The sequence below is a fragment of the Pithys albifrons genome, chromosome 11 (genome assembly GCF_047495875.1).
Source record: "Pithys albifrons albifrons isolate INPA30051 chromosome 11, PitAlb_v1, whole genome shotgun sequence".
Lineage (NCBI taxonomy): Eukaryota > Metazoa > Chordata > Aves > Passeriformes > Thamnophilidae > Pithys > Pithys albifrons.
In genome coordinates, this window is record NC_092468.1 from 23,208,503 (window position 1) to 23,229,602 (window position 21,100).

Consider the following 21,100-nt stretch of genomic DNA (forward strand, 5'->3'; position numbering starts at 1 on the left):
AATTAACCTTTAACGTCTTTCTTATGCTTTGGGAACAGCACTTGGCCAAAAGCTCTTACAGTAATAAAGCAGTGACCCATAGCAAAGAATAAATGTCAGAGTGAAATGATAACAGCAAGCCTATTTGCCAGAAAGTGGTAATTTATAAGATTTTAATTTGAGATCATCATGGGGGGTCAGCCTTATCAAATAATTCAAAATGTAGGTCACAATTATAGCCCTTGAAGTGTGGTTCTGCTCTGAAATGTGACTGCAAAAATGGCATGCTTATTATTTCTAAATGATTTCTTTATCAGATGCATTGAGTTTACAAGGAAAATGCTAATGGGTGAGATTTGCTTTTTGCTTTCTCCAATTGTTACATTTGTGTAGCTTGCTGATTTCAGCGGTTATTTCTCATTTACATTCCCCTAAAAGGAAAATTAAACCCCTCAGTTTCTCACCTTCCTTCTTAAAGTTCCACAGAACCAAATGACGTCCTTCTTGTTCCCTGTGTCACCAAAAGCTTTCAGCAAATTTGCACATTCCTAGGCTAACTAGAATGTAAAGCCCTCTAATTCTCTCAATAATAAGGGGGGGGAAATGCAATCCACCTCTCACTTCTGGCAGACTCCTTGGGTGGTGTCAGTCAGTGTGGCTCCATCCAAATCGATGGAATTCTCCATCAAAAATCAATGGAGTTCACTCACGTACAGCTTTCTCTACAGCTCTGTCCTTGGATTTGTTGGCTCTTCAAGTGTAACAGCAGAAGGAGAAAAGGCATTTAACAGGTTTTTAAATCACCCTGCCCAAACCAGTCACTGTGAAATGCTAACACCTGTCTGGAGCAGATCACTAGGGATGGCTGGAATCCAGCCCCAAAGCCAGCCAGATAGAGAAGATGGTCCAGCAAGAAGGAAAGAACCATCAAAGGCATTTCTTACCTTTTGTCAAAACATTTTCCAGCCCTGTGATCTCCCAGTTCCAGGTGGACTCTTGATATAATGCAGTATAATTGATCATTACTCTCAGCCCTTCAGCCTATTTTCAGAGAGGCATTTGGGACAGTTCTCAGCCCCTTTCCAGAGAAACCAAATTAATTGTAGTGAAGCAACAGAATGAAATACAAAAACTGAGTGAGGCTAAAGGCAAGTGTTTGCTTCCCCATTGTCTGGATGGAGGCAGGGATGAAGGTACGGAGACAGGGATGAAGGTACGGAGGCAGGGATGAAGGTATGGAGGCAGGGATGAAGGTACGGAGACAGACAGGGATGAAGGTACGGAGACAGACAGGGATGAAGGTATGGAGACAGACAGGGATGAAGGTATGGAGACAGACAGGGATGAAGGTATGGAGACAGGAATGTTGTTTATGTGCAGGAGGGACCTTGCTGTCAACAGAACACACAGAGAGTCAATGTTGCTGCTGCTGCTGAGCAAACGCTGACCATCCTGTTGTGTCTTGAGAAGTTGTGTCTTTGCTTCTTTTCCCTTTAAGTGATTGCGAAAGTTATGAAAGCTGAAAAAGCCCTTACTCCTCTCTTTGGTAAAACAAGCAGTAAACATGGAGAACAAAACCCACCAAGAACAATGGGCTGATCCTCCTTTCCATTCAGCAGCTTAGAGTCAATTAGAGTTTGAATAAATAGGATTTAACACAATGCAAGTGAGAAGACGACACGAAACAGCCTCAATTCAAAATAGGGCCATACTCGAATTTTGTCACTTGTCCAATTTTATTTAATAATTTTATTCCCTAATTACATTTCTGCAGTAATTCTGTCTTTTGACATCCTTCTTCTGTCACAACTTTCTGTAAACCAGCATATGCATTAAACTCAATATTGACATGCAAGTGGCTGATCAAGGGTCTGTGTTTGCCTGTCCTAGAAATTGCCACGGACTGAAAATCAAACCCAACCATTGGAACACAGATTCTGTGGGGCTGCTGGACTCACAATTTGAACATGTTTCAAAATACTTTAAAATCCACCTTCTCTAAGGTGTATTCCCAAGAGAGGGAATAACTGGACACTTATTAGGCTGAAGAGCTGGTGACAACTGAACCCAAGGAAGCATAACATTAAATGAAATACCTTCCATTATAAAACAAGGTAGGAGAAATGCAACAAATTATTCCTTACAGACAATTTGTTGCTTAATGGCCTGAAGCAACACCACGGGCTGTTAGAGCTGATAAGACAATCCTTAACCACAGTAAAAATCTATACACTGGGATTAATGCCATCATAAAGTTCAAGCAATGGTTTATAACTCCAAATATTGGCAGAAGCAACCAATTTTCTGTCTCTTGGAAAGCAGAATATGTTACATTAAGTAAACCGTAATTCAAAAGCAAGGAGGGTGGGGGAAAAGCAAAACCCCTGCCCTCCAAATGAATAGGTTTCACTTATTATAGCATGTGTGCTTGAAAAGTCATAATTTGGAGGCAGAAATAGAACATGAAGTAATGCACTGAGAACACTTTTCTGCCCCTTTCTCCAGGTTGAGGCAACATTCAGGCAGCATTTTAAGGCTGATGCACATGGTTTAGCAGACACAGGAGAATAAGCTGCTTTCAGAAATGCCTGGCAGGACGTGCTTGGTCACAAATGCACACGAAATGACTGGAGATCTTCCAAGAAGCAGCTGATAATTTGTCTAATAGTCTCCCAACAAAAATAATCTGAAAAACACATCCTCTTTAATGGTACCTATCTCTCCAAAGCTTCAAAAGACAGTCCAAACCTCTTGAAAAGAAAGTATGAAAACCTGAAGGGTGACAGTAAGAATCAAAACATGTCCAAACTCAACCCTAAGAAAGGCTGTGTATAGTTCAAAGCTTTTAAGACTCTCCATTGAGGTGACAAACCCCAGCATATGAATCCATCTCATTACATTTTTAACCTTCAACTTCTGATCCAAATTGGAAAAAAACTCAGTAATCATTTCTCTCCTCAAGTCATCCCCACATTTGAGTTTCCAGATGGGTCTAGAGCAGATGGAAGTTCCAGAGCAGTCAGGGCTGGATTCCTATCAGAATTTTTCTCTTAAGGAATCAAAACCAGGTTACTTGATATTAAAACTATCTTTTAAGGTCCCCCATGCAGTAAGAACTTTGAAATGAAAACACAGTAAGTTTCCATGGGCACATCTAAGTATTTTTTGTATCTTTGCTTGCACTGGAGAACAGTGCAGAGGGACTTGGCACTGTGGCACCACTGGATTCATCTCTATTGCCTGCATTAGTGTCTGTGCAGGACTGAATTTTCTATATACTGCTGGGACACAAAAAACTCACTTTTTCTCTTTCTCCCTTCTCTACTGTAAGTTAAAAAAAAAATGAAACCAAACCCCACATTATAATTAGGAAGATTTCAGAAAATACACCAGTTTTTTGGCACCTTAACACCTTGTGTTTCATCTTGCCACTTTCTTCCCTTTAACTGGCTACATTATGCTTGCAAACTAGCAAAGAGTGTGAAAATATTTATTATGGTCTATATTTTCTGTACAGATCATCAAAGGACAGTGAGAATTGTCTGTGTGCAGAGAGAGGGAAAGAGAAATGCAATTACTCCTGCTTGATCTGTTTATTCCACAAGTTGGACACAAGTCATTGCCATGACATTTTCATTTTCCTGGATACACAACTGGGTTCTTATCTCATTTGTGCTGGTGTAAGTGCAGGAGGATCAGTGAGCTTTTCCTCATTTATGTTTTGGGAAGTAACAGCAGGAATCAGGCCCATAACCCTTGATCATTAATTCTGGTTCACCTCGTGCATGTAACAGTGGCTGTCAAAAAGATTTTGGAAAACTGTCAATCTCTGGTAGGAGATAAAATCTTGATTAATAAAAATAATTTAAAGCTGAGTTTGTTCATTGGAAAGAGAGGTCACTGGCACTATGGTGTCAAGAAGCCAATATTTTTCAAACACATGGTATTCTTAGGGGAAATCAAAGCAAAGTCTGTACAGAGCCTCCTGCCAAGTGAGCTAACAACTCCATTTAACAAAACAAAATCATCTTGATGCTTAGAAGAACTCTTTCCTTAACAAATAAAAATCAAAGCAAAATGCAGACCAAAGTGAAATTAGTTCCATGATCAAATCAGAACCTAAGGGCCAAGCTGTGCACATTGAGGGAAGGGGAGGGGGGGATGGAGTTTTGCTTTTAACAAGCAAGAAAGCAAATGGAAATGATCAGCGGTGAAAATTCAGTTATCTGAGCTCCTGTTCCGCCTGTCTGTGATTTACCAAGAAGTTGCTTCACAGATCTGAGTCTACAGCTCTGCTCAAACTGAGAAAGCCCAGGGACAGATCCACAGCAGTGGAGCCAAAGACATGGTGCAAGGGCTCCAACAATCAGGTTACTGCACCTGCACATGCAGAGCTGCACAGCATCTCTGGGCTTGGGCCACTGGCCCTCCTGACACCTTCCAGAAACCAACTCAACCCACAGAGGGCATTCCCACACAGGGCTGAGCACGCCCTGGACCAAAAGGATGCTAAATCTCCTTTTCCACCTCTCAGTGTTCATGCTTTTATACCAGTACAATGCACAGGTAAAGTGGGGGAATCTCCCACCAGGCAGCAGATACACAGATGCACCTCACTCCTTGTTGGTTTTTGTTAACTTTTGATAAATTTAACCGCACTACAGAGACTTTTTCTCCAGATTTTAATTTGGAGGAACTACACTGGGACTCCAGCAGGTGAAATGAAGATCAGTGAGGGTCACCTCCAGCTAAGCTCAGAGTGCAGCTCTAGTACTCTGTATGCTCATTTCGAAACCTAAAATGCCTTTGCATCAAGTTTTCCTTATTGAAGTTACGAGAGGCTATGCCTAAGAAGAAAAAAAATAAAAGTCAGGCTTCATTCTGTGATTCTGTGAACTGCGCTCCTGCGGGTAGGAGGATGTGTCTATGTTGCAGATAACTAACTAGCTACATGACAATATGCATTGGAGATGAAACCAAAGCAAATGCCAGCATGATATATTGTGTCAGTAACATCAAAGGAGAAGGGGAGGGGAAGTGAGTGTGAAAATCAAACAGAGTACTTGGGAAAGAAAGCTAATTTTGAGTTTGATGTGCACGAGTGACACTCATTAAAAATTGACGAGTGCATGTGAGAGGATGCCACCTGGGATTATGCAACTGCTAATTAACATTTAACACCATTTTCTAACCTTATAAAATATTCTTAGCCTGCTGAAGGCTTCTTCATAACAAGCACAATGAAAAAACCTCCACCACGCAGCACCTAGCAACAGCAAATGGAATGGGGAAACTTTATGAACTTTTTAAAGCAAAGCAGGAGATACAAAGGGCTTAAAGGGACACAGCCAAGGTAGCACAATCCATGGACAGGGGAACACCTGTGTCTGTGTCCAGCAAAGGGACAAATGAGCAAAGGGACATGGCACTGGGTACAGGCCCTGGTGGGTGAATGTGTGTCCTGGTGCAACCAGACCCTGGTCCTCTTGCCCGTAGGACTCACTGGATTTTCATAGAATCACATAAATGTTTAGGTCAGAGGAGACCTCTCAGATCACCAAGCCCAACCCAGCACTGCCAAGCCCACCACTGAGCCATGTCCCCAAGTGCCACTTCTACGCCTCCTTAAATACCTCCAGCACAAATGAATATTAAATTAATATGAAATCCAGCATGTATTAAACATTTTCCAGCACAGCACCCAATTTCACCCTAAATGACACCCTCCTACTTACTGTAAGTCACAACTGAGAGTATTATAGAGGTTTCTCACCCTTAAGATTTAGCACGAGCCTTGCAGTAGCTGCTGATTTTCCCTCCCAAACCCATCTCCTGGATTCATGCCACTATCCAGCAGGGAAATCCTCATCTTGAGTCCTTTCTGCAAGGTGGTCAGAGGAAATATGGACTCCAAAGCACCAGCAGCTGTTCTTGCTGTAAGTTCACAGGATTTTTAGGGTCCCAAAATAGTAATTCTGAGAAGCTGGCTAGGAAGTAGTAGAGAAAAAGGGAGAATAACTGAAAAGGCCAGGAGAAAGCAAGGGAGACAGTAAGAGAAAGTGGAGTGAAAGCAGAAATGATGACAAGACGACCTGAGTCTGGTGGAATGGAGCATCATGGTGAGACAAAGGGGCACAATTGCTGATTTGGCACAATGTTTAAGGAGCCTGAGCACTTCAGAGCATTAAAAAACCCTAAACCCAAAGCAACGAAATGTACAGATTACATTTGGGTTTGGCCTTTTCTGCTGTGTGTTTACATTGTGCCTTTCACAGTTTAAACAAAAGAAGGAGGGCAGAGGGACAAACCCAAACAGATCCTGCCTTTCCAGGGCCCAACACAGGTATCCCAGCAGGTCTCCCTGCCCTAATGACAAGATGGGTCTCTGCAGTTATGAGACATTTTTATAAACCAGGAGTCTTCCAGAATTTTATATGCCCCAGGAAATACATCCCTTTTAAAAGATAAACACCTAATGATGTAGACACTGCACCTTTATGATAAAAGATGGCCTCATGGTATCTTTGATATGGCTCTAACTGCAGAATACTGACATATTTAGGTAGATTTTAATTAATACATTGGTATTCATACAGCATGCCCAGGAGGATTTTTGTGTCTTTCTTCACATGCTTCCAGATGAACTTGCTAATTGAATGGTTAAATGCTTTCCACAGAGGCAAGACAGAGATTCTCCCTCTTTTCATTGGGAAAAGAAAATGGGATTAACTCCTACAAATAATTCTTCAGCACAATCAAAAGCTTTTAAAACCGAGTAATACCTCCAGCACTTTTAGATATCACAGTTTAATCATGTTCCTTAAATTTCATAGATACCAACAGCTATTGATGTAATGTAATTTATCTTCACCCAAAAGATGTGCCGTGATGCCTTGCAGTTCTCTGTTGTAATTAACAACTACCCTGGTCCTTCTGTCCTGGGCAATGGATAAGAAGAAATCCCACATTCAGGGAAGGCAGAACACACAGAAAACTATAAAAGAGAAGAGTAAAAGAGGGATAAAAAGGGACTCAGCATATAAGCAGCAGAAATATTCCAGCTCCAGCAGGACAAACATGAAAGGCCCAGCCAAGGCAGTCGGGGGACCAGCAGCGTCAGATGCTGCCTCAGCAGACACGGTGAGGAAGCAAAGCAGGGAACCAGAGGAAAATTAATGTTTAAGCAAAAGGAGAGTTGTTTTCCCTTGCAGAATTTGAAGCAGTGCAATTCCAGATGTTCTGCTTGGGACTGGCCAAGAGTCCACCTGTAACTCCTGCCCTGTGGGTTTCCTGGGCAGGGTCGGGACTGGGGGCAGCTCTGGAGTTCCTGGAGCTGCACCAGAGCAGGACACTGCACATCCCAAATGAAAGCTATAACACATAGAAACTGTACAGAAGATAGAAAAAGAAAAATGAAAAGGATGTCAACACATAAAAGAAGGATGAAACCTCTATAAATAAGAACATTTTCAGTTTTTATGGGCTCTCTTTACAACCAACATCCACATACATTTCTGAGTGTGCCTGCCCTCAAGGTTGGATTTGCAAATCCCAAATCCTCAATATTCCAGTGGCAATTCTCCTTATGAATTGCAAAACCTACACTGAGAAGAAGGAAAGAATGAAGCTTAGATTGCTTTTTTTAAGGATTATTTTTTATCATTACACACCATTGTTTCAACAATTTTTAAAGTATGGCCTTTGCCATATCAGCCTCTCTTTAAAATATTAAAATACATTTTCAGATAAGGAGATACTTATTTTGCAGAAAGATAAAGCTTACTGATTGCCATGAACTGTCATCTTCACAGGAAAGAGGAAAAAAAAGATCAAATACAGACTTTAAAATCTGCCCAAAGCTTCTAACCCTTAAGCTAACAAAAGAAAAACAGTAAATCAGCTTTAAAAATATACTACCCAAAATATTATATACCTAGAAAAACGTGTATCTGAAAACTATTACACATCAAGTATGAGGTAAGGAAAACAAAGAGCCTATCACACATGCCAGAAGGAAAGAGAGCAATTAAAAAAGAAACAGGGTGGAAAAGCCTTTTCAGAGGGTGGGGGAACAGGTTATTTTGATTGCCATGTGCAAATGAGGAAGGATGTGGATAAATGGCATGCAGGGATGTGATTTTATTTATTTATTTTTAGAAACTCCTGCTAGGCCCTTCCAATACTTTGTGTTTCTATAGTAAAGTAGCATTTTAAGTCTTTTATTCCATTCTTTATTTTCTAAACATTTGAGTTCAGAGAGGCCCTGACAGTGAATTTTGGAGCTTGCTTAGTGCAGGTGGCTTGTTTTGTTTAAGGTCATTGTCAACTATTGATTATGTACCAGCTGCTTGTATGTCCATATTTCCTTTATGTCTCTATGTCTCTGTCTCTACCCAGAGGCAAAACCAAAGCCCAGAGCCATGGAGTGGATTTGCTGTGGCAAAGTGCAGATTTCTTGGTCCACCACATTTGGCAGCTGCTCCAACATGGACTGGAATAATTAATTCAGAGAGCTACACCTCTGCAGGCAACTATGATCAGATCAGACACCAAAAAAATCACATTCATGGAAAAAAAAGCCGTTTTCAATAACACTTGACAAGCATCACAGCCTCATACTGCTACCTGCAAGTTTTCCCTTTGCTTTTTTAGAAATTTCCATTTGAATTTGGTCAATGGGAGTTTGAACAAACCTCTAGCTGTGCTGAATGAAAACTCATATGGATTTATCCAGCAAACTTAAAATATGATGCTTTGGTACTGCAAGGCTAAAATAAAGGTACAGTCATTACTGCAGGACACTTGAGGGGCTTCTTGTATAAAAACATCATTCTCAAAAGGAAAACAGAATTTTCTCTTCAAGAAGAAGAAAATTTAGGGGAAAATAGGTACAGATAAACAATGTGATTCCCACCTCCTGAAATTACAGTAATACTAAAATCAAAATGTGATGAATTTTTAAGTATTAGGTTATGGAAAACTGTGAAGGAAACAACATTTTCCCTATTTTTACAAGGAAGCCACAGCCAATGAAGCCAAGGTGCTTTCCACTGAAATACACACCATGTAGGGAGCAGCAGGGATACTTTTCATTTTGTTTCCAGTCACTGCACCTGAATATCACTCTCAAATTTACAACTCACATGATAAAAAGGAGGGTGAGATTGAAACCCTTTCCCGCTTGATACCTCCTAAAGCAAAAGGCTCTTCCAATGTACAGTTCATCCAACTTTTCAGTGCCACAAACCTTTTTGGAAGCAGGGGAGAAGCACAACTGTTCCCTACTTGCCACCTGTGGCCTTTTGGGTGATGAAACAGCCCGCAGGTCACACGTTGATGCCCAGAGGTGAGGAGAACCACACACAGCCCCTGAAACCAAGTATGGGTCGCCTTAGAGTTTGCTTACGAGGTCTTACCCACCCTTGATTTCTGGAGCCATGGGGGAGGCTTTGGGAATGCTGCTGCATCCCTGTGGACCCCAGCGTGGGGGGAAGATGAGGAGTGTGAAGTCTGTCTGCCCTGAGCCCTCATGGATTGATTATAAAACAAAGGGGGTTTGGCCAAGAAAACATATGCCTGCTCTTATGACTTACATTTCCTGCACAACATTCCTCTTACATCATTTGTATTGTCTCTGTTGCACTTTACTGGGACTAATAAACATTCCACACTTACTCTGCAATGTATTTTCTCCCTGCAAGACAGCCTGCTTGCTATTAGCATGTAAACTGCACACTTGCCAGTCAGGCTAACCTCATCAATCTTGGCCAAGGCAGAAGAGCTTGTACCCTCTTACAAGATTTCTGGGATTGCACTTTTAAGTTATTCATCCATTTATTGGAAAGAAAAAAAATCTTGATGATTTCATCTCAAGGCTTCAAAAATAGGACGTATTAATGGAAAGAAAAAGATCACTTGAGCTATTTTTAGACTCACATTTGAATTTTTTCCCCCAGAGGAATCAATTTTTGTGTTTCCCAGAAGAATATAGTAGAATTCCATCCCTGCTTTGAATTAAGAGAGCAGAATGAAGGAATTAAGATTTTTAAAATAACAATCAAAACCATGCCTTGGATTTCTGTGTTTGTGTTCTCGCTCAACAGTGACTCGTCACTCACCCCCCTGAGGAGCAGAATAAATTAGGCATGTACCATATTAACAAGCTGCTCACTCTGGGGCTGACTCCAGTATCCCTGCACTCTGTGGAGAAGCTGATCTCCATTTCTTGAGGAAGAGGGCTCTAACTCGCCCTGCAGGACAGGCAGACTCTACTGGGAAGGGCTTACAGGTGAAAGCAGGGGAGGAAAGAAGGTCCTTGCTGTCCCTGATGGTCACAGCCCGACCTGGCCCAGCATCCTGGCTGAGTGGGAAACCAGCACAGCAGGAGGAGAGGAAGGATTATAAAATACACTGGGTTGAAAAGGACATTAAAGACCATCTCATCCTAATCCCCCTGACATGGGCAGAGACACCTTCCACCAGCCCAGGCTGCTCCAAGCCATGTGCAGCCTGGCCTTGGACACTCCCAGGGATGGGGCAACCACAGCATTTCCCCTTGTCCTGGCACTCCAGGCCCTTGTATATACTCTCTCTCCATCTTGTTGGCTCCTTCAGGTCCTGGAAGGCCACAATTAGGTCACCCTGAAGCTTCTCTTCCCCAGGCTGAACAATCCCAGTTCTCTCAGCCTTTCCTCACAGGAGAGCTGCTCCATCCCTCTAATGTCTCTTTGCATTCTTTTGGGATTTCCCAAGACAAAAACTGCATCTGGGCCACAGAATCCAAGCCCTGCAGATGGGCGTGGAATTTGTCGAGATCTTCTGAACTCATTTGTACTTTTTTGGGGTGCCACATAATGTAAAACTCAGTTCTCTCATTTTGTGTTACTTGAAAAAGAAATTCACTTTCTTAAAAAAAGACACATGGGCAGCTTTGTTTTGCAGTAAGAAGATAAAGACACAGAAAGATTATGAGCCTCGCTCAAGACTGTACAGAAAAACCAACAAAATAATAAAAAGAACTTTTTAAATTTCACCTCTGATATTTCAGAACCAATTCCTGAACTCCTCTGGAGGATTTGTGAATGAAGAATTTCAATATGTTCTCCCTGCCTGAATTAACATGAGACTTCATTAGATAGAAGTGAACCCGAAACCCGAAAGATTAGACCTCAAAGTGCAAAAACATTTGCCATTTCAGAAGGCTCTTCTCCTTAGCAGAGCTGCTTCCTTGCAAAGCTTTTCCAGATGATATTTCCCAAACAGAGCACTGCTCAGAATGTGAACAAAAGCTTTCACCAGTAGGAAGGGGGGGAAAAAGCATCCCCATTATTTCATTCTGAAGAGTGGTGTTGTACAGCAATTACTTTGCATAAAATCTTTCATAATGAGTTAAGAACCCCGAGTTAGTGCAGCAGCCAGGCTGACAGAGCAGACAATCCATCACAGAAATGATTCATAAATTAAACCATCCCCAACCAAGGCCCTCACATATCACTGTGTAATAGCTCCAGAGGAGTCATTATGGGTATTGTGTCAATAATGCATAAACTTCATGACCCTTTTAGCTCCCACCGCCCCTCAGATCCAAACAGGAACGGCCCATCCCTCCCTCCTCCATCCCAAGGTCCTGGGGGCTGTTTTCTCATCCTATGGAAGTCAATGAGAGAAAGTTCTGCCATTGATCTCCAGCAACACAAACTCGCCTTCCCCTCCACTTAAATCTTACAAACAAATTGAAACTCAGCAGCGCTGTCAAGGCTGAAGCTGGATGCAGAGGACATGGAAAAACAAAGGAAATCCAGGATTAAATACCTGCTTTGCTCACAGTCCCAGAGCTCTGAGCAAACCACTGTTGGTGTGATACCCAACATGCATTGAGGTGGGCTGGGGCAGTCAGTTTAACTGCTGCTGATTTTGTCAATCCTCCTCAACTTTCTGCTTTCACATCATAGCTCCACATGCAGTGTCATTGACAAGAATTGAAAAGGCCAAGAGAGAAAGTCCTGTTCAACATGACCTACGAGACTTGGTGGGTTTCTTGACATATCCCACCATACCTCCACAACTACCAAACTGAAACAATGAACGATCAGCACTGCCAAGATGAAACCAGCTGGAAGGGACCTCCTCAGCCCAAGGGACACAGAAAGCAGTGACCACCAAGGACAGGTACTTTTCAAGTGAAGTGCTTTAGATCAAGAAGTAAGCAAAAGCATAATTTCAACTCTGAAATATATTGGTTAGGGAATAGAATAAGTGAATGTGAAATTCCAAGTCTGATGTTTTACAGCCCTTGTCTGAAGAAAGCTGTTTTGCAGAGGGTTTTTGGTAGAAGAAATAAGATGGACAAATTCACAAATGAATGTGTTACTACTAAACCACAGCATAAGAGGTTATACCTTCATTAGTTCAAGGACTATTTCACAGAAGGAAACTGGTTTCCTTTTAAAAAACTTGAATAAGTTAAGCAGCCTGTTTTGCTGCATGCAAGAAACTGTCCCGTAACTTGTTATGAAAACACAAAAGCAACGCTCGAAATACCACAGGGATTTTGCTTAGAAGGAAGATTTATGAAAGAAAAAAAAAATCAACCTTTTCTAGCATAACTTATGCACAATAGAATTTGTACTTCCTATAAAACCTCTGCCCAAACCCATCAGTTTGGAGGTCTGTTTGAAACAAATGAAAACTAAAATTCTGGGTTTATGTACCACACAGCAGAGTGTTTGTGTGTGCAAGCTCGGGGTCCAGCACAGCCTTGTTACTGCAGCCTCTGCAGGGCATTGCTATTCATCCCACTCCTCCAGGGTTCACCCACAGAGCACTCACATCAATTACTGCCTCATGGCACGAGGCTCTGCTATTACCTCAAGGAAAGCTCTGCACATCCCAATGCCAAGGCTGCCAAGGTGCAGTCGTGACTTAAACATTATCATTTACTTTTCACACCCAACAAGCAAACCTATCATTGTCAAAATGGGTAATCAGCCAAATAATCCTGCACTCACTTCATCTGCAGGGCTGCAGTTTGCAGTTCTAACGACTGAGTGGAAGGGTTGGGGTGTTTTAGCAGTAAATATTATTCATAGTTTACTGGAATTTTCCAGGAAACAAAAAGAAAACAATGTGAGTGAGATGATGAATACAAACTGCACAAGGAACTACTCATTCTGGGTTTCTTTGCAGCATTACTCTTCAGGATGGTTCAGATATTTCTCTTTCAGGGATTTTATGCATAGTAAGCAGTAAAAGTAACCAGAAATATTTTCATTGCAGCAGCCTTTTGGATCCACCAGGATAAATCACCTCTTAGAATAGTCACACCAAATACTTCATGTCAGTTTAAACCTCTGGATGCCTAAACCCATCCTTTACTTCACTAGTAATTACTTTTGTAGAAAAAAAGAAATACTACCTGCTTGACAATTTAAGCCAGCACTGACACATTAATCTTTCTCTTCAGGTAATGTCTCAGACTGAGAGTCGCTCCCAACAGCAAAGCCCTGGTTGGGGAGACACAGACAGGTGAGATCCCCACACTGGGGAAGGTCACAGAAACTCCCACTCGCCTTGTTTCTAACTGTTGTTAGCTTTGGCACAGTTACTTTTTCTTTTTTTTTTTCTCTCTAAAAAAGAATTCAGAGAGAAGTTTGTTTTCATTTTTTTCAGTGTTGTTTCCATACCTGAGCACCAGGAGCCTTGAACTCTCCCCCAGAAGCTCACTGAGCCCGAGCTGAGGCTGACCTTGATGCTCGCCCTCTTTAACACAAACATACACAAACACATTTTTCTCAGGGCGTCCAAGACTGAAAACAATCATTTCCACTTGTAAGAATCCTGAGCACTGAGAGTTTTTCAGCTTCTTCCATTCTCGTTAAAAACAACCCAGGATTTCTGTTGCTGTGCAGGTGTCAAACAGGAATCAGGAAAGGCACAAGTGGGACAGTCACAGTGACAGTGTCAGCAGTGGGTGCAACAGGGACACGGCCCCAAGTGCTGCAAACAACACTAAGTGAACCCTGACAAATGCAGCCAGGAAGAGTTGCAGGAGCTGAGTCTCTTCCCCACATCACACAGGAGTGTGGCAGACGAGGGCACGGCACTGACTTCTGCTCTCCCACGGCACGTTCCCACAAGCACCATGTTCAGGTGGATTTGTGTGCTCCCTGAGACCCTGCTTTTCCATCTGACACAGCTGCACAGGCACTGAAGTCTCTTAACTGCTGCCCTTGGAGCACCAAGCTGGTGTCAGAGTACATACATAACTTTCTTTAGGATAATTGGTGGTGGGAGAAGCAGCCAAGTCTGGAAGGTGCACAAGCTGCAAGTGAGCGAGTCCATGGGGGGAGTGTTTGTTGTTCTCTGTAGGTTTTATAACATACAACCACATGGACATGGATTCTGATTTGTATTTTATAGCCTCACAGCTCTGCTGCTCTGTCACCTGCCACTCTCAGGTTTTGTGATGGCACTGGCATCACGTGGCCTGATACAGTCAGGCTGAACATGAAAATATCCCTGTGCACTGGTTTGTGTGAGGGAAAACACCTTCACACAGTCTGTCTATTTTCAAGCGTATTTGGTGAAAAGTTCCATCCACAATTCAGTTGCACGTTGAACTGAGTCTCCTGCAAACTTAAATCAAAAGGTTGCTCTGTATCTGAAACCAAGATAACCAACCACTGGGAGTGACCACTTGACACACAGCCCCTACCTGGGCTCCTTGGAAGGGAGAAATAACTTGCCCAGCATAAGAATTTTCCTTTCCCCGAGGTTTTTGTGTACCCAGATGCACAACAAACCTTCCTTGATCTCTCTGCAGCATTTCCTCTGTTTCTTATTCAGATGAGAACACAAATGCAATCCACTGGCTTCACGTCTTTGCTTCTTACAGATTGACTTTTTTATACCCTTACCTGGCCTAGTTCCATTTATTAGGAACATATAAAAAATGATTGCCTCCTATAACTCTTCTTCAACAATGTCTCCAGCCTGAAGGCTTCATGAAGTTATAAGCAAAGATTTATATGTAATAAATTATTGAAAATGAAAAATATCTGTCTTTGACAAAAGCAGTATATCTCAGGTAACAATGACTTTTCCAGTGAAAGGGAAGATAAAAGTGTATTTAACAGGTATTCTGATACCATAAACTAGAATACAATATTTGCATACTCAAATATATTGCACAAAAATGTGCTAACTCAAATCTGACATTAAGAAATGACTTTTTGTTGTAAATTGGAATTCCAAATAAAACTATAGGCTGCACCAGACTTATACAGCTACACAGTCCAGCTGGCAAAGAGAATCTCCTTACAGATTTAATAAAAAACTAAAATTAAAAAAAAGTGTATTACTGTTAAAAGAACAAAAGAAATACTAGAATGAGATTTCCTGCCTTTGTGGCTCATGCCTTCTCCCAAATATCCACTCCTAATTTCCTGCTAGGAGTCCTACACCCACACCCATCTCTCGGTTCAGATGGTCCCAGCTTTTGTCCAGAGAAGATACAAAGTGGATTAAAGCTTATTTTTCATGCAGGGCTTCATTTTTGCTGCATTTGGCCAAGACTCTACCCTGACAGAACTTGACCTAATTCATACATGATTTGAATGATTTTATGTATACAAACACATTAATAGATAATAAAGATACACTACATAGATTCATTATGCTAGAAAACAACTCTTGAGATTCAAACTCCAAAGATGGTTCTAAAAACTGTCATCACATGTGGGGTTTATATTTTTCTTTCCAATGAGAATAAATCCATTTATAGTGCACTGGCAGTTGACTTTGTCTCCACAATTTAGGATCAGATTCAAGTAGTTTCAGATAGTTTAAACTATTCCTATATCTTAAGTTGCAGAACCTACAAATGTCCATAAAACTGTCCAGAGTTTCTATCCCCATTACACAAACAACACATCAAGCATGGAAGCCAAAATGAGAATGGCACCTTCCCAACAACAGAACTGAAATAATATTGAAATAATACAATATCTAAAGTGCAGTCTTAAAAACTTGTGCTATGGTTTTACTATAAAATGTTTCAGTCTATTATAATGATAGAAAATTTTTCTAAAAAGTTGCTTTCATTCTCATTAAATGGAAATCAGAAACACTCTCATAGTTGGGAGGCATCTCAGGAAGCTCCTGAAGACCAGAAAAGGAGCTGCATGGTGGCCAGGCAGGAGGACTCCAAGTGTGTCCCATACCCCTGTCACTCATTCATAGAACACAAAAGGGAGGAGAATAAAATAAAAAATACAATGGCAGACTGAGAACAAAACTGTGGCTTCCATAACAGAGCTGGCAAATTAAATCTGGTTCCCCAGAATAGCCCAGTTGGTCTGAATTCCCCCAAAACAGGCACTTCCCCATGGTCCCATTCTCTCCAACCTCAGCACACTTGCACAGTTCTAGGAATGCATCAAAAGAACCACTCTTTATTTCCAGACTTAGCTTTCCCTTTCTAGCTCCACACAAAATTCCCTGCAAATCAGATTTGCACGTTGCATTTGAAAAGGAAAAATTAAAACACAAAAGCCACACCATTTTCCCCTCCAATTGTACATTTTTGCAGAAAAGAAGTAAACTTTCTTCCTCCCAGTGCCTCTGTGAATGCTGAAATGCTGTATCTGTATAAATCCAGAGCTCCAGCAGATGCCCAGGAGATTGTCCCATTCCCAGGAGAGCTTTAGGTTTATCTTGATCAGTTTATTGCCTTCCTCACATTGATTTTTGACAGCATAGCAATTTCATTTTCAATCTGAAAACCCTGACAGTTGGGTTTTGGGTTTTTCATGCTGAATATATTACTGGCCATGAAGTTCCTGCTATGGAGCTTTCCCAAGGAGAAGGGGGGGATTTGCTTAGCCCTGAGAAAAGCTCCATTTCCAGAGGCCACTCAGAAAACAGAAGCTAATTTAGTTTCTTCTATCAGCAAGTTGGACCATAAAGACATGCAGGAAGTAGCCCTGCAAGGAATAAGGTGTCATCATCACATACTCATTCTGAGGAGAATGCCTGGCTTTAATATCTTCATAATCACTATTTACCACTTAGAAGCTGCCCCAAGCTATTGCCAGTTTATAGCAGATACCTACACTGAGCAATAATGGCTTGTCCTATGATAAAAAAGATTTATTCTCAATATAAATTTACTTACTGAAGCAGCTTTTCTTAAATCTTTATTTATAAGACATATCAGATAGCCCAATAAGTGAAAAGAAATATTTCTATGTATCAGCTTTCGCTTCATTTCCTAGTAAGATTACGGAGCATCATGGACACCAGGATCACACCAAAGGCTACATATTCTAATTTCAGAGAAAACAAAACACTAAGAAGAAAAGTATCTCTACAGAAATCCATGCAAATTAATCTCTATGCCCAGGTTTGGCTCTAAAATGCACCTCAGACTTCAAAAGGGATGGAGTCGAGTTGACGGACCCCATGGAGATATTTATCTGATAAAAGAGTTTCAAATTACCCCCTCCCCCTTAAGATATTATTTTATAATGTACTTTAAAAAGCCCTGGCCCTTGGTATTCACCAAGCAGCACTGGATGGTGCTGAAATTAATAAATAATAGAGCCACTAGCAACACCCTATTGATTTTCTGCCGGATTTGTCTGTCTCCTCAGAATTTTAAGAACTGTTTAAACAGATATATCCATTAAGTGTTGGAAGGAATTTTAAAACTCCCCAGCAGGGCTGTAGTTGGTGACATATTGACAGTATCTCAGCCTGAAATAATTTTGGACCCTCTGCTTACATTGTCTGCAGAAACAGAGCCAGAAACACCCAAGTGAAGGGCAAAGGGAAGGTCAACTGCCTAAAGCACTCACCAAAGCAGCTCTGCTTGAACACCACTGCTTCAACCCTTGGCCATTAGTTTGTGAAGACAGAAGCAATTCCTGTTATCAACTGTACAAATAAAATTATTAAACCATCACACTGTTTTTCCAATGAAAAAAGAGCGCCCCGAGGACTGAGATTTTAACTCTGCTGTTAAAAAACTGAGGAGTTCTTATCTTCATTTGCTAATATAAACAGAATACCTTCATTAATTCCCCAAAGCAGCTCCCAGCTCCTTCCCAAAGCTTTCCTAAGGTTCCTTCCCCGGGCTCTGCTTCTATTGTGGCACATTTGAAGAGATCCTTCAATGCATTAAAACTGGAAGGCTTCAGCCTTTCCATTTGAAATGCAGGGCACTGGAACTGACACCTGGCTAATAGAATAGGACGTTGTGGTTTCACAGCCACTCACCAAACCCCTGGAAACTGAGGGAATTTTTTTACATTTTAATGCACTAGTTTAATAGAAGAGCATATAAGAGTTTTGATTCAACTTTGTCAGGAGACTGAAACAAGAACCTGTTAATCAGCTGTGTAAATGCTCCTCCTTGCACTGATCTGATTTGCTGCTCCTTTGCTTGAGCAGAAATGTTTTCCTCATTATGGTCCTGATTAAGAAGTTTGATGTGCTGACCTTGAACATCGAATTAAGCTCCAGGCTGCAAGCAAAGCATCCTATCTTCTCTAGTGGCTTATAAATTCATTAGCCACTTTAGACAGAGTTTTAAAATTTGCTGACACTAAATTCATTCAATATGGAACAGAACTGTTAAGATTTATGAGGCAAATCTGCAGTTAAGTCAAACATGCAATCTCCAGGTGACTTCCACCAGGAATCCCTTCCATCTAGGTCTTGCCTTGTTTTTCAAACAATGCCCTATTAAATTTCAGACTCTTAATTATCTTCTCATTTTCCAGGCAGATGATCAATACCAGAGGACAGACAGCAGTCTGACAGCTGCTGGACAAGCCCGAGCCAGGAAGGCGACAGCTCTCCCGGTGCCGGATGGCTCGAGACACTCGTGGTGCACACCCTGTCCGAGTTCAAAAGGAATAACTTCAGTGTAAGGGTTCACTTGCTGCTCTGTAGTGAAAATAATTTATTTCAGATGCCATGTTTTGAAGCTGCTGGATCAGAATTTTAAATCCTTTTGCCATCTATATTCCCCAAGGGCAGGAGAACTGAATCAAGGCTCTTTTTCACTTTCATGAATTCAAGACTTTGACAAGAGTTCACAGGGAAAAAACCAAAACTTCTGAACATCAGGCAAGCCCTGTGTGCCTGGTCTTTGCTTAACACACTTCGTTTTCATTTTATCAGAGTATGCTTTGTTTGCCTTTAAAAAGGGGCATTTGATATCAAAGAGGAGTCATTAGCTAAAAAGCAGCTCCACCACCAGTGCCAGCCTCATCTAACACACGGGATAAAAGTCACAAAAGAAAGTTAATTCAGTCATTTGTGAAGGTGCTTAAAGGGGATGTAAAGCCTGCTCACAACAGGAAGGGCTGAGGAGAGGGAGGCAGAGGGTAACATTTATTATTGGAGTAATACCCTCCCAAGACTAATTTATCCAATATAAAGAAAAGTATGTGCTGCAAACCTTTCTGCTGACAAGATTTAACTAAGCAGATACACTGCAGAGAAAGGGTCAGTGTGAGGACACAGAGGCACCTAAAATACCCAGTGCCTCCCCTAAGCACTCAGCTGAGCCCATCCTCTCTCACCCTGCACACGGTGTGTGCCAGCGGCGGCTCCCGCCGTATGGCAGCGAGGAGGCTGCTGGGCACTTGGGCTGCATCCTGGCCAGGAACCACAGCAGCAGCAGCTGCCACGGGGATGGCTCTGCCTTCACATGGAGCATTTTGCTAAATACTGAGCATCAGAGCAGCTGTACAACTCACAGCTCCAGGAGGGCTCATAGCAAGACTCTTGGAAGTCTGGTGTCAGCCTGTAAGTTAGTTTGGATAAAGCATCCAAACCACAAGCAACAGATGGGATGCTTAACCAACTGATGCAACCTGGAGCACAAAAATACTTTTATTTTGTTTGGAGTTCCACTTAGAGCCAATTCTGCCTTGGAGAAATACATCAAAATGGAATTTAAGCATAAGTGAAAATTTGATACACTGATAGAAACCACTTACAAATAATTGGAAGGGAAATGTTTATCTGGAGAGAGATTCCAATAGGCCTGAAGAAAGAGTGGCATCAACAGAACCTGACACTACTGTGCAGTTGACTTGCCTGTTCTTACAGCTGTTGGAGGGGAAGCAGATATATCTAATGTCGACAGTAACTGCTGGAGCTGCAATTCCAACCAGGATGGCAAAGGGGAAATAGGAGTCATACCTTGACCTTGCAAGTAAAGAAAATAGAGAGTGTAATTACAGTCCACAAAAACCCAACATGCAAACAGGGAAGGACAGCAAAAGGACTTTATCCTACATTCCAGTTGACATTTTTAAGATTTATGACAGAAATGAAGGTTTATAAGAAGTGTCTCCCAGCTAATGACATCAGAGAGGAGCAGGACCTTCACTAACCCAAGTAAAAGTGAACCTAAATAAAACAGCCAGTTAAGAGATGAGAAGAGAAACGTGATCAGATCACCAGCCACTTGTGCTTCTTCTTGAACCAGAAAGTGGAAAGGAGGGGAAAGAACTGCACTTGTCCCTGAATGGGGGGCAAAACATAACCTACAGTTTCTACCACAGCCAGTCCTTCCCTGGGCAAATACAAATGGCTTTAACACACAAGAAAGCATTTCTTTTGCATTTTGGCCACTGCACATTTGATAAAGTACAAAGAAGTGTCTCATTAATGCCACAAGCCTGTTTTAAGAAAACTAGAAATCACATATTGTGGTTTAGTTACATGCAAAAAAGAGAACAAAACAGCAAAACACAGCACAAAATGTTGTACCTTGTATCCAAGCGTCTGTAAAAAGCAACCAAGTCCTTCTCCTCTGCTTTTTAAAAATATTTTGCACTTAATCTACAGCAGCATGTCTAATATTTTGGAATGAAATGTCATAGCAACCAAAAATAGCACCTTCAAACATAATTTTATCCTTGTCCTCTACCACTTTCTCTTCTCTTCTGTTTAATGTCATTGTGCTCGCATTTGATATTCCCCTTAACAACCACCTGCTTTTGTTCTAAAATAACACCAGAGCATTTTGCTTGCTTTTGCCATGAAAGGCTGGACCAGATGATCCTTGACATTGCCTTCCAACCTGTTCTTTTATGATTCACCT

General features: G+C 41.5%; 1 protein-coding gene across 1 annotated transcript in view; it reads right to left on the minus strand.

Annotated features, from left to right (window-relative positions):
* LOC139676896 (multiple epidermal growth factor-like domains protein 6) overlaps positions 1-21,100 on the minus strand; it is a 187,656-nt gene that overhangs the window by 105,689 nt on the left and 60,867 nt on the right. The gene's annotated exons all lie outside the window — the stretch shown is intronic.